Genomic DNA, 14,169 nt, shown 5'->3' on the forward strand with positions numbered 1-14,169 from the left:
GGTCAGATCCATTATGGATCCCATTCTGGTGAACCCCAGCGCTACTTGGAACATAGCCTAAGATGTGTATAATTCAAAAAAAAAATTATGTACATAAAACAACAAAAATGTAACTAAACGGGCACGCCCAATATATTCACTCAGTACAATTTTTTATGATGGATACATTTTTTCTTATAAAAAGTTTTTACATAAAGTCTGTAGCAAACTTGGTGCAGGAATATTTATTTTCCACTTTACATATTCCCCCGACAATTCTTGCATATTATTTTTTCTTCAGAATGTTCCCTGCATACATTTTGTCTGCAAGTAGAACAGAAACGCTCCGATTTTCTTTCTTTCTTTGCTTGACAAATATAGCAGCGCTTTCTTTTTTTTTCTCTTTGCTCTGGCTGTTCCTGAAAGCATATTCCACATCGGATCATTGCCTCTGTAATTTGCCTTGATAAGCATTTTGTGCTGCTTCTCTCTAGCATAGTAGGCATCAAAAGTTCATAACAAAGTTCTGTCAAAAATATACGTCTATTGTCCTTCCTGTTGGCATGGAATTCTGGATTAGTTTGACAATAAACAATATAGCTATTGAGGGCTGACACATCAAGGATATTGGAAAAAAGGGCAACAGGCCAACGTTTAGTCTGCCTTTTACACGAATATTCAGTAATCATTTCATCCATCTTGTCGACACCTCCTTTTGTCTTATTATAATGAAGTATAATTTCAGGTTTTTGTTTCCTGTCATTGGTGTCAATACTTTCATCGTGATGCATTGTGCTCAGTAATATCACAGATTTTTCTTTCTTGGCTTTATAGGACACCATTGTTGCCTCATTGCAGAAACCGAATACACTCTCGTAGATTGGTCGCTGTGCATTGTGCTTCATTATTGGTGGAATTTCGCGGCGGTTTGGTCTCATTGTACCAACAAGTGTTAGTTGTTTCTGAAGCAAAAAATTGGCCAGTTCTAAATTAGTAAAATAATTATCCATAGTGATATTTTTTCCAGAATGGAAAATTGGTAAAGCTAGTGTTTTCACTATGTTGGAACATAGATCTTTCTGGACTGGAGCGTCAGCTTCTTTTCCACAGTAAATCATGCCATTCATCCCATAATAAGTTGCTGAATCGCACATCCAGAAAATTTTTATGCCGTATTTAGCTGGCTTACTGGGCATATATTGGATAAATTTGCAACGTCCCCTAAAGGCAAGAAGTTGTTCGTCCACTGTCACATATTCGCTAGAATTGTAAAGTTTGTAACAGTTCTTGATAAAAAGATTCCATATATAGCTAATAGGCGCTAATTTATCGGTTGCCAACCTCACAGGCCGAGTTCTCTTTTCATGAAAACGAATGCATCTCTGAATAGCCTCAAATCTATCTACGGACATAGTGGCTTTGTAATGTGGATCTGCAAATGGGTTCAGAAATAACTCTCTGATTGGCACATCATATGATTTAGTCGACCCTGCCAGAAGAGTAAGGCCAATATAGGCATATAGTTCCTCTTTAGTTAAATTTTTCCAAGTTTTTTTTTTTTCCGAAGCAATACGTTTACCTTCCACATTCGTACACAAAACTACCTCATCTGCAATATCATCTGAAACAAATTTACTGAAAACATCTTTTTTGGACATGAATTTGGAAATTCCGACAGCTCCTTGAGGAACTCTAATAATGTTATGTGATGGGGTGCGTGCATGAGCCACAGCAGTACTGTTCCAAAAAACATTTGTTTTAGATGTTCTACTTGCACATTCTGCTGGATCCATTACTTCTTCATCATCTGAGGAATCGCTGGATGATGAAGTTGATACATTAGCTGGTGGAATACACTCTTCATCCGACAAAGAAATGTCATTGTCTTCATCACTATTGAAAATAATCGCCTCAATTTCTTGGACAGTCAATCCCCTTGATGTAGACTGTGCCATTGTAATCTTAGATGTGAGTAAACTAAAATTAAAAGTAAAAAATAAAGATTACAATCAGGCTTGTGCACTATACACTGTGTGTGCTAAGACTTTGTTAGTGTTTGTGTGCTTAGGGTAAAGTACAGCCCAACTACTCTTACCTTCAACAGATCACTTTCTTGTAAGTGCAGTAGAAGCCTCTGGTTTTAGAGCTCAGAAAGGTTCTTTGTTACAGACCAAAGAAAGCTGACTTCTTCCTCCAAAGTCTCTCCAGCAACTAGGATTTAGGACTAAAGGACCTGTACTGACATCATAATCACGTTACTTTGTAAGGGGAAACTCCCTTCCAGGATCACATTACCATATCAGGCAGAATCCACACTCTTCCCAGCAACAGCCATCGACCAATAGTCATAAAGACTGAGTCATAAGTTCTTCCCCAACAACAGTACAGACAAAAAGACTGAGGAGTACATGTAAACCAAAGCAGGCCTCAAAGGCCCCAGGTACGTGAATCTGGGGTAGTCACAAAAAAAGCGTTGCTATACGAGATGCCTATAACATAAAAATATATGAACAACTGGATATTACTAACAACTATATACCTGAGGATTACCTTGAGTTTCAAAATTCTAACTAATGTAGTTTTACAGATAATAGAAAACAAGTAACCTAGCAGGCCTGCGAGGCCCCAGGTACGCGTTCTAGGGGTGAGATGGGGCGATAACTGCTACACAGTGCAGGGTCTTTCTCCGGCTTTGGGATGACTCTTATATGTGCAGCTAAGGCTTGTGGTGCAAAGGACCCTCCTGAGGCTACAAAATTACAAGAGGTTAGGAGTGGAGAACATAGCAGATCTGAGAACTGTTTGTAAAAGCTAGCTGTAAAACCATCGGGTCCAGGGCTTTTACCTAGTTTCAGATCCTTAATCACAGAGGAGACCTAATGAAAAAGCGCTCCCCAGATCTGCCAGGGACTCCTCTGAAATAGTAGGTAATTGGTTTGACTGGATATAGGATTTGATTTTATCTTGAAGTGAGTGCGAGGGAAGATCTTTAAAGTGACCCTTTATGTTATAGAGAGAATTATAATAGTCGTGGAAGCCATAGAGTATATCTTGCATGCTATAAACTTTTTTACCCTTAGCGTTTTTGATATATGGAATGAATGTTTGCGGGCCTCGTGGATGGAGGGCTCTTGCTAAAAATTTGCCACTTTTGTTACCTAGGTGATAGAAGCGCCTCTTTATTTTCTCTCGTAAACACCGGGATTTCTGATCTAGAATAGTGAGTACTTTTTGTCTGGCCGTGGACAGGCTTGACAGAGTGAGCGGGGAGATGTCCTGTTTATGCTGCGTTTCAAGTTTGTATATTTGGGAGGAGAGATCAGCAATTTCTGCAATGCGGTCTCTTTTAAGACGAGCACCATGTGATATGAATACACCCCTTAAGATACACTTTAGGGTTTCCCATTTGATCGAAGGAGACGTGGGGTCATCAGCATGGTCCACCACAAAACCTTCAATGGATCGTTTCACTTCCGAAACACAGGTCGGATCCTGTAATAGATTCTCATTTAATCTCGACGAGAACCTGGATCTCACAAGGGGATCCAGCTGTATCGAAAAATAAATAGGTGCGTGATCAGACCACAGGACCGACCCCACGACAGCCTCCACCCCAACAAAGAGTGCGAGATGAAAAAATAGTCAATTCTGCTATATGTAGAATATATTGGAGAATAAAAGCTATAGTCTTTCATGTCTGGGTGCAACACCCTCCACATATCTACCAACTGCATATCACTCAACTGCTTCTTCACTTTTTTGATAGAGGATAAGGGATATGAGGACTTACCCGATGACACATCAATTAGAGGATTCATTGGGAGGTTGAAGTCACCGCCAAGGATTATCGGCGAGTCTCCTGCAAATTTTTCTAGAAGCTTTTTGCATGTAGAGCCAAATTTGTGCTGACCCTGATTAGGGAAATAAACATTTGCTAATATGAGTTCACGAGATCTCCATGCCAGTTTCAAGAAGATAAATCTCCCCTCTGTATCAACTACCGAATCGAGAATTTCTGGGAGGAAAGACTTGTGGAAACCTATAGATACCCCTTTAGATTTTGAGTAAGGGTTCGTGCTGTGGAACCATTTGGGGTAATAATAGGATGTACAGTTAGGAGTCACTCCCGTCTTAAAGTGAGTCTCCTGTAGCATTAATATTGAGACACGTTGCTTATGGTTAGAGTACAGTACCTGTCTCCTTTTTTCCGGTATGTTAAGCCCTTTGGCATTAAAAGAGCAAAATTTAACTCTAGCCATAATCAAGATGTTGGTTGGGTGATTGACTATAAATACAGTGAAACCAGGTCCATTGTAGGTCTATGTATGTTTTTTGGGCGGGGAGTAAGTTAAGGAATTGGGAAAGGAAAACTATGAAGAAGAGGAGAAAAGAACCCATAGAGTATAGGCTCAGAAAGAAAAGTGAAAGTGTAGTGAATGAACACCTAAAGGAGGAAATCATGGTGCGGTGATGTACTTGGATGCCACCAGTCGCATCAATTTGGGTGAGGGAGAGCCAAAGGCGAGGTTCAGTCTCTCCATTACCCCCACAGCCTAAGGTACATATCAGCAATTGAATAATATTGTGTAAGATCAAACATCAGATATTGATAACTATACCTGTTTGGGTTAAACTTGAGCTCTAACTAGATAATACAAATGTTGAAGAAGATAGTTAGATTAACAAAACCTCAGTATTATACCAAACATCAATGACATACACTTACATTTAACTTGTATGAAAACGGTTCATATAACGGAACATGGTTAATCCCCATCACATAGCAAACCCAGAGTTAGAGCGGCTCAGTAGGGTAAGAGTGATTAATTTAAATCACATTAAGAGCAAACGGGATATAGAAAGAAGACCCTCAAGTCTGATCTGAGAGGGCGAGTCATGTTTCTTATGTTGCTTGGAGCGTTGGACCTTTAACCATCTCGGTGATATATCTGGAAGCTGAGGGGAGCTTGGAAAGTCAGGCAGGGCAGTCATCGGCAACTCGAAAGTACCTAGGAAGTTGGCCAGATCACCCAGGTTACGAAAAGTAGCTGTTTTCCCTCCCTTAAAGGCTATCAGTTGGAATGGAAAGCCCCATTTGTAAGGGATGTCTTTTCCCTGGAGGAGAGACAATAATGGTCGCAGAGTTCTTCTCAATTGTAGAGTTCGCCTGGACAAATCTGAGAGTATTAGAATCTGTGTTCCACAGAAATGAATTGTGCCCTTCTGTCCAGCGGCCAGCATTATAGATTCTTTAATTTTATAGTAATGTACTCTGCAAATGACGTCTCTGGGCCTTGAGTCTGATTGTGGTTTTGGGCCGAGGGACCTGTGGATCCGGTCAAATTCTATGGAACCTGTCCCCTCATCATTTAAAATTTCAAGGAATAATTTTTGTACTGTGGGGTCTAGTTCAGATGGACCTATGGACTCAGGTAGACCACGGATCCTGATGTTGTTACGTCTGTTACGATTTTCTAGGTCCTCCATTCCAGTAGCTAATTCATCCAGTCTCAAAGTATGACTTGTTATAACCTCCATGTGAGTTTGTAGCTCTTGCAATATGAGTTCCTGAGTTTTCTCTACCTCTTCCACTCTAGTTGTAAATTCTGATTTTAGCGCATGGAGCTCCTTTTTATAGGAGTTTTCTATTCTACAAGCAAATTTTTCCAAGTCTGTTTTGGTTGGGAGGGTTCTTATAAATTTACTAAGATCCTGCACATTCAGGTCTTCAGGAAATTCGTTACTATCATCGCCTTCCTCTGTTGCCCTTTCAGGAGAGCTGTGTGAGGTTATTGAGTCTTGTGAGGAGAAACGGTCTTCTGAGATCTTAATGGAGGACTGGGATCTGGTATTTCTGTGTTGCTTATTAGCAGTTAAGAAGTGATCCATATCTGCAGAGTGGGCTGTAGAGTCCAGAAGTACTTCTGAGCGTTTTTTGGATTTGCCCATGAACATTAACGATTTTTATAAGCTAATATTTGGCCGTGGGGGGTGCACATGAGACCCGAGAAGCTACATCAAATATCTCACTCCTCACTTAGCAGAAACCTCTCCCCAAGGAGATTTCCCCTTTATTTAAAGGGGTAGCTTGGGGCCTTACAGGTACTGAGCAGCACAGCTAATCCGGTGTTGCACCCAGAGGCAGATCTATGTTTTTATGAAGGGGTTAAACTGGCTCCTGTATGTAATGGCGGCAAAAAGAGGGCTTGGGAAGAAGGAGGAGGGACCAGGACAACCACAGCTCTGGTCTACCACAGAGCTCCGCTCTCCACCTGTGCCTGGTAAGCGCGATATGGAGGAGGTAAGCGTGAAGGGACGATAGGGACAGGCGGCGTGAGTGTCCTCGTACTGCGCGCCATCTGATTCACGGTGGCTTCTATGAGAAGATGGCCGCCGATGTAATGGGCGATCTCCTCCTGCTCCGCCGGTGCTCCCAGACTCACCGGGTCCCTCCGCACTGCGCCGCAATCCCCCTCCTTGCCTCACGTCTCTATGTCCGTTCCGGAGTTCCGTCTCCCGCCGCTCCTTCAGTACAGGGGTTCCACGGGGGAGCAGCAATGGCGCCTTCTTCCTGAGATGCTGCGGGCTCCGACCAGCATCTCCCCCTCCCTAGGAACTTCCCCCGGCACGGGATTCAGGTAGCACGAGGTGAAAAGCCCTGTGTTCTCCAATCTTAAGGGCTTTATTGGAGAATTAGGTGCAGGTTTGGGGCTCCCAGTCTAGGAAATCTGGGGAGCTCGTACCAGCCACGTCTGCTCCGTTCGGGTTCCAGGCCACGCCCCCCCTTACTTTTAATTTTCTCGTTGTGCACCCGATATATCTTTTTTTGCATATGGTACATTCTATTTGATATACCACATTTTCTGTATTACAATTTACAAACTGATTGATGTTATATATACCATTCCCTTCCTGATTATTGAAGGTCTTGGTATTATGTGCAAATTTGCACATTTTACACTTATTTGCTCCACATTTAACAAATCTTTTATATTTTAACCAGTTTTGCACTTTTAATTTTGATGAGAAATATCCCAGCGATAATACATTTCCTATAGTTGGAGCACGTCTGGATATTACATTTATTCCCGATTCTAAAATTTTAGCTAAACTATCGTCCTCATATAGGATAGGTAGACATTTATATATGATCTTTTTTATTTCTTTAACATACATATGGTTTTTCATTTCTGTTCACATTATTGCGCTTTTTTTGCAGTTTTATTAATGTTTCCCTGTCTTTTGATAATGCTATATATTTTGCAATTTCTATTGTCCATATTGGATATTCCCTCTTAGTCATTTTCCTTTGCAAATCCCTAAATTTGGTGTACATATCTTCTGGATTGGAGCAGTTTCTTTTTAATCTAATGTGCTCACCCACTGAAATAGATTTTATTGTGTGCTTCGGATGGCTACTTTTTGCATGCAAGATTGTGTTACCCTTAATTGGTTTTTGATATGTCTTAGACCTTATTATTTGATTAGTATTACCCTGTAATTCTAAATCCAAAAATGATATACTGTATTTACGTTGTTTATATGTAAATTTTATGTTATACTTATTATCATTAATATAATTTATTAATTCTGGTATGACAGATACATCCCCTTGCCATATTATGAGGGTGTCGTCTATGTATCTGCCATACCAGAACATATACTGTACATATGGATTATCATGTGAAAATATAAATTCATGTTCCCAAAGTGCCATTACAATGTTTTCTAGCGAGGGTGAGTATTTCGCTCCCATAGGGACCCCCTTCTTCTGTAGGTAAATTATTTCATCAAACAAAAATATATTATGTTTTAATAAACAAAAAAACACCTGTAACAGAAAATTGATTAAATCATCTGAATATTGGCTAAACTCCCTAAGGAAATATTCCAATGCCATCATTGCTATTTCATGTGGAATACACATATACAATTATACAAAATCGCAATAGACAATAGAAAGAGCAAAATATATAAATGTCTACCTATCCTATATGAGGACGATAGTTTAGCTAAAATTTTAGATTCGGGGATAAATGTCATATCCAGACATGCTCCAACTATAGGAAATGTATTATCGCCGGGATATTTCTCATCAAAATTAAAAGTGCAAAACTGGTTAAAATATAAAGGATTTGTTAGAGCAAATATGTGTAAAATGTGCAAATCTGCACATAATACCAAGACCTTCAATAATCAGGAAGGGAATGGTATATATAACATCAATCAGTTTATCAATTGTAATACAGAAAATGTGGTATATCAAATAGAATGTACCATATGCAAAAAAAGATATATCGGGTGCACAATGAGAAAATTAAAAGTAAGAATGTCAGAACATATAAGAAAAATATTTAGAATTGAGAGTCCTCAGTGGTTGATACCTTTTAATGGCTAAATGAAAAGATGGTAACAAATTAAAAGCTTTTGTGACTACACAGGTCTCTTCATCAGGCATAAATATAAATATTTTTCTATCTACTGGCTAACACGGTACCAAGATATATATCTTTCCTGTATCAGAACATATCACAAACCAAATGGAAAAAGCAATCAGAAGTCCAATTATATGTAAATAAACAAATAATCTTTATTTAGAAATCACAGGTGAACAAACAGCAGGGAATGGATTCCCCATGGTAACCTCAACACGCATAAATAGGGCACAGGTAGGTGTGCATCGGAAGGCATGGCCAATCTTGATGGTGGATCCCACTATGAAAAAGTTCCTTCCAACTCATTAATGTTTAGGAGGACCAGGAACCTTAGGGATTATTTAGTGAGAAGCCATTATGTAAGCCAACACCCTACAACATTTTTGGATAGGATTAGGCCGGGGCCTGGAAGCACTCCGTGTGGCCACTGTGTCGCCTGCCCTAACGTTGAAAGATGTAATTCCTTTCTTAATTCTAAAGGTTCTAGATCATACACTATTAGGCAACATATTACGTGTACTACACGATATGTTGTCTACTATGCTACGTGTCCCTGCGGGCTGATTTACGTTGGCCTACCCGCCAACTTAAGGTAAGAATCAGGGAACACGTACTTGGGATACAGGCGGCCTCTGGCCACACGGATGGGTCGATGCTCAAAACCTTACCGAGGCATTTCTGGAAGTTCCATGACTGCAATTCATCGTTACTAAAGGTTCGGGGCATTGATGCCCTGAGTATTAACATTAGAGGCGGCCAATTATCCAAGCGGTTGGGAAAATTAGAGACCCAATGGATTTGGCGCCTCCAGACCGTCCAACCGGATGGCCTGAACGAAAATTTATCTTTTGTTCCATATCTTTAGTCCACCGGCTGCTGTGCTTTCCACATTGGTATCCTTTCCTCGTATGTTTTTATTGCATGATTTTAAGGATTTTTTATTTTTCTCTAGTAACTCTATTGTGGTATCGCAAGTGATGGCTACCTATGGAATGCTATGAGGATACTTACATCGTTGGACCATGAATCGAATCTTCGGTGGATACGAAAATAGTGGGATGTGCCCATATACGGATACATATAGAATTTTATACTAGTCTATATACTTGGATGCTTCATCTGTTATACCATAGCATTTATTATTAGTGTGATCATTGCATTTCAATTATATGGACACTGGTTATGACACTATAATGAATACCCATAATATGTTTACACTGTTACCCATGAGATTGATGTCCTACCTTATATGTATAGTTAATTATATGTCTCCTGTGATATGTGATATATGGGATATATACCTATACTGTATAGTGAAACATGTGCTATATGTGTTCTTCACTGTTTATTTATATCCATATCGTGTTGGATGATTCTGTTTTTGGGCTCTTGTAATCTATATATATAATTGCCTAAGGGTTTTTCCGTCTGTCTGTCTGTCTGTCTTCCTGTCTGTCTGTCCTGGAAATCCCGCGTCTCTGATTGGTCGAGGCCGCCAGGCCTTGACCAATCAGCGACGGGCACAGTATCGACGTAGATGTCATAATGGTTGCCATGGCGACGATGATGTCATAAAGGTTGCCTCGACCAATCAGCGACTGGCACAGTCTGCCGCGAATTCTGGAATCATCATTGTCCATATACTACGGGGACATGCATATTCTAGAATACCCGATGCGTTAGAATCGGGCCACAATCTAGTATGTATATACTCATATATCTTCCCTCCTCTTAGTGTTCTCTTATTGTATATATGTATGTGTTTTTGTATGGATTTATTGTTTTGGTGCTCCACAATATATGATGCAGTTTATTTGTACCAAATGTATGCCCCAGATAAATGCTTTACTACTGCCCCTATTTTGATTGAGCCACCAATGGTGGGATACATTTAGCTTTATGGGTAGCATGTTACTATATGAGCCATTGATCTATATATGCCGCTATTTATGTGCGGTCCGCTGCATGCTATATATAGCGGTCAGGTACATGGTGGTATTCCCTCCTATACCATGATGGCTGTATGATACAGCCTCCTGTACCAACATGGCGTCGGTCTTTTACTAAGCGCATGAGTGTGCGCGTTATTTCCAGTTTCGGACGCTGCAGAGTTGGTATTTTCTTCCTAGACCAATATGGCTGTATGATGCAGCCTCCTGTACCAATATGGCATCGGTTCTTTACTGTGTGCATGTGCGTGCGCGTTATTTCCGGTCTCGGACGCTGCAGGGCTGGTGACCCTGGATCACATGGGCCCATGTGCTTCCGGTGTCTCCGCACTGGTGCGCCGGTGTCTGAAGTTGATGACGCAATAGGAAGGGATTTCTTTGGCGCAAATTGACATCCTCTGGGAGCTATAAATTAAATCCGTGAGTACAAGATGGCACCCCTTGAGAAAGGCATCTGCCGAAACGCGCGTCGGGGTGGGTGCGGTAGTGAGTGCACAGTAACCCTTATTTCCAGCTACGGGTATGTACCATCTGCATATTTATGTTTGATTGTGATCTATGTCACTTGGCTGCTATATGGTTTTAATTGGATGGTATATTGTCCCTATTACTGGGTGTTCCGATGCACACCTACCTGTGCCCTATTTATGCGTGTTGAGGTTACCATGGGGAATCCATTCCCTGCTGTTTGTTCACCTGAGATTTCTAAATAAAGATTATTTGTTTATTTACATATAATTGGACTTCGGATTGCTTTTTCTTTTTGGTTTGTGATGTTGTATTGTGTTGCAGTTTGTCCACTACAGTCTCATTCAGTGCTAGGATTTGGTCTTTTTACATTACAGTACTTATATTTATACGGTAATTTTTTGTATGTTATACGTACTGGCATGTTTTCTTTTGTTTATTATTGCTGTATCAGAACATATAAGAGACTTCAAAAATAACAATACTAATATAAGGAATATTTCAATGGCTTCAAAGCATTTTATTTATTGCCATAATGGTAACATGTCATCATTAAGATTCACAGGAATTGAACAGGTCAGAGGATTTAGAAGAGGAGGTAATGTAAAAAGACATCTACATAATAGGGAGGCATTTTGGATATACAATCTAGGGACTCGTCATCCTGACGGGTTTAATAAAAGAAACAAAATAATGTTTCACTACTGAGGGATACTATGTAAATATAACATGTTTAACCCCTTCACCCCAAAGCCTGTTTTCACCTAAGTGACAGGGCCAATTTTTACAATTCTGACCACTGTCACTTTATGAGGTTATAACTCTGAAACGCTTCAACGGATCCTGGTGATTCTGACATTGTTTTCTCGTGACATATTGTACTTCATGATAGTGGTAAAACTTCTTCGATATGACTTGCATTTATTTGTGAAAAAAACAAAAATTTGTCGGAAATTAGTTTTTATGCCCTTAAATTAGAGAGTTATATCACATAATATAGTTAATAAACAACATTTCCCACATGTCTGCTTTACATTAGCACAATTTTGGAAACATAATTTTTTTTTGTTAGGACGTTATAAGGGTTAAAAGTTGACCAGCGATTTCTCATTTTTGCAACAAAATTTGCAAAACCATTTTTTTACAGACCACCTCACACTTGAAGTGACTTTGAGGGGTCTATATGACAGAAAATGCCCAAAAGTGACACCATTCTAAAAACTGCACCCCTCAAGGTACTCAAAACCACATTCAAAAAGTTTATTAACCCTTCAGGTGCTTCACAGGAATTTTTTGAATGTTTAAAAAAATTGAACATTTAACTTTTTTTTCACAAAATTTTTACTTCAGGTCCAATTTGTTTCATTTTACCAAGGGTAACAGGAGAAATTGGACCACAAAAGTCGTTGTACAATTTGTCCTGAGTACGCCGATACCCCATATGTGGGGGTAAACCACTGTTTGGGCACATGGCAGAGCTCGGAAGGGAAGGAGCGCCATTTGACTTTTCAATGCAAGATTTGCTGGAATTGAGATCGGAGCCCATGTTACGATTGGAGAGCCCCTGATGTGCCTAAACAGTGGAAACCCCCACAAGTGACACCATTTTGGAAAGTAGACCCCCTAAGGAACTAATCTAGATGTGTGGTGAGCACTTTGAACCTCCAAGTGCTTCACAGAAGTTTATAATGTAGAGCCGTAAAAAAAAATTTATATTAATTTTCACAAAAAATGATCTTTTTGCCCCAAATTTTTTATTTTCCCAAGGGTAACAGGATAAATTGGACCCCAAAAGTTGTTGTGCAATTTGTCCTGAGTACGTCGATACTTCATATATGGGGATAAACCACTGTTTGAGCGCATGGCAGAGCTCGGAAGGGAAGGAGTGCCATTTGACTTTTCAATGCAAAATTGGCTCGAATTGAGATCGGACGCCATGTCGCATTTGGAGAGCCCCTGACGTGCCTTAACAGTGGAAACCCCCCACAAGTGACCCCATTTTGGAAAGAAGACCCCCTAAGGAACTTATCTAGATGTGTGGTGAGCACTTTTAACCCCCAATTGTTTCACTAAAGTTTAGAATGTAGCATTGTGAAAATTAAAAAATCATTTTTTCTTTCCACAAAATGTTTTAGCCCGCAATTTTTTTTTCCCAAGGGTAACAGGAGAAATTGGACCACAAATGTTATTGTCCAATTTGTCCTGAGTACGCTGATACCCCACATGTAGGGGGGAACCACCGTTTGAGTGCATGGCAGAGCTCGGAAGGAAAGGAGCACCGTTTGAAATGCAGACTTAGATGGAATGGACTGCAGGTGTCATGTTGCATTTGCAGAGCCCCTGATGTACCTAAACAGTAGAAACCCACCACAAGTGACCCCATATTGGAAACTAGACCCCCCAAGGAACTTATCTAGATGTGTTGTGAGAGCTTTGAACCAACAAGTGTTTCACTACAGTTTATAACGTAGAGCCGTGAAAATAAAAAATATTTTTTTTCCACGAAAATGATATTTTAGCCCCCATGTTTTTATTTTCCCAAGGGTAACAGGACAAATTAGACCCCAAAAGTTGTTGTCCAACTTGTCCTGAGAACGCTGATACCCCATATGTTGGGGGAAACCACTGTTTGGGTGCACGGCAGAGCTCGGAAGGGAAGGAGCGCCATTTGAAATGCAGACTTAGATGGATTGGTCTGCAGGCGTCATGTTGCATTTGCAGAGCCCCTGATGTACCTAAACAGTAGAAACCCCCCACAAGTGACCCCATATTGGAAACTAGACCCCCCAAGGAACTTATCTAGATGTGTTGTGAGAGCTTTGAACCAACAAGTGTTTCACTACAGTTTATAACGCAGAGCAGTGAAAATAAAAAATTTTTTTTTTCCAAGAAAATGATATTTTATCCCCTATGTTTTTATTTTCCCAAGGGTAACAGGACAAATTGGACCCCAAAAGTTGTTGTCCAACTTGTCCTGAGAACGCTGATACCCCATATGTTCGGGGGAACCACTGTTTGGGCACACAGGAGAACTCGGAAGGGAAGGAGCACTGTTTTACTTTTTCAAAGCAGAATTGGCTGGAATTGAGATCGGACGCCATGTCACGTTTGGAGAGCCCCTGATGTGCCTAAACAGTGGAAACCCCCAATTATAACTGAAACCCTAACCCCAACCCTAACCCTAGCCCTAACCCTAACCCTAGCCCTAACCCTAGCCCTAATGGGAAAATGGAAATAAATACATTTTTTTACATTTTATTATTTTTCCCTAACTAAGGGGGTGATGAAGGGGGGTTTGATTTACTTTTATAGCGTTTTTTTGGCGGATTTTTATGATT

This window comes from Ranitomeya imitator, chromosome 2 (assembly GCF_032444005.1).
Source record: "Ranitomeya imitator isolate aRanImi1 chromosome 2, aRanImi1.pri, whole genome shotgun sequence".
NCBI lineage: Eukaryota > Metazoa > Chordata > Amphibia > Anura > Dendrobatidae > Ranitomeya > Ranitomeya imitator.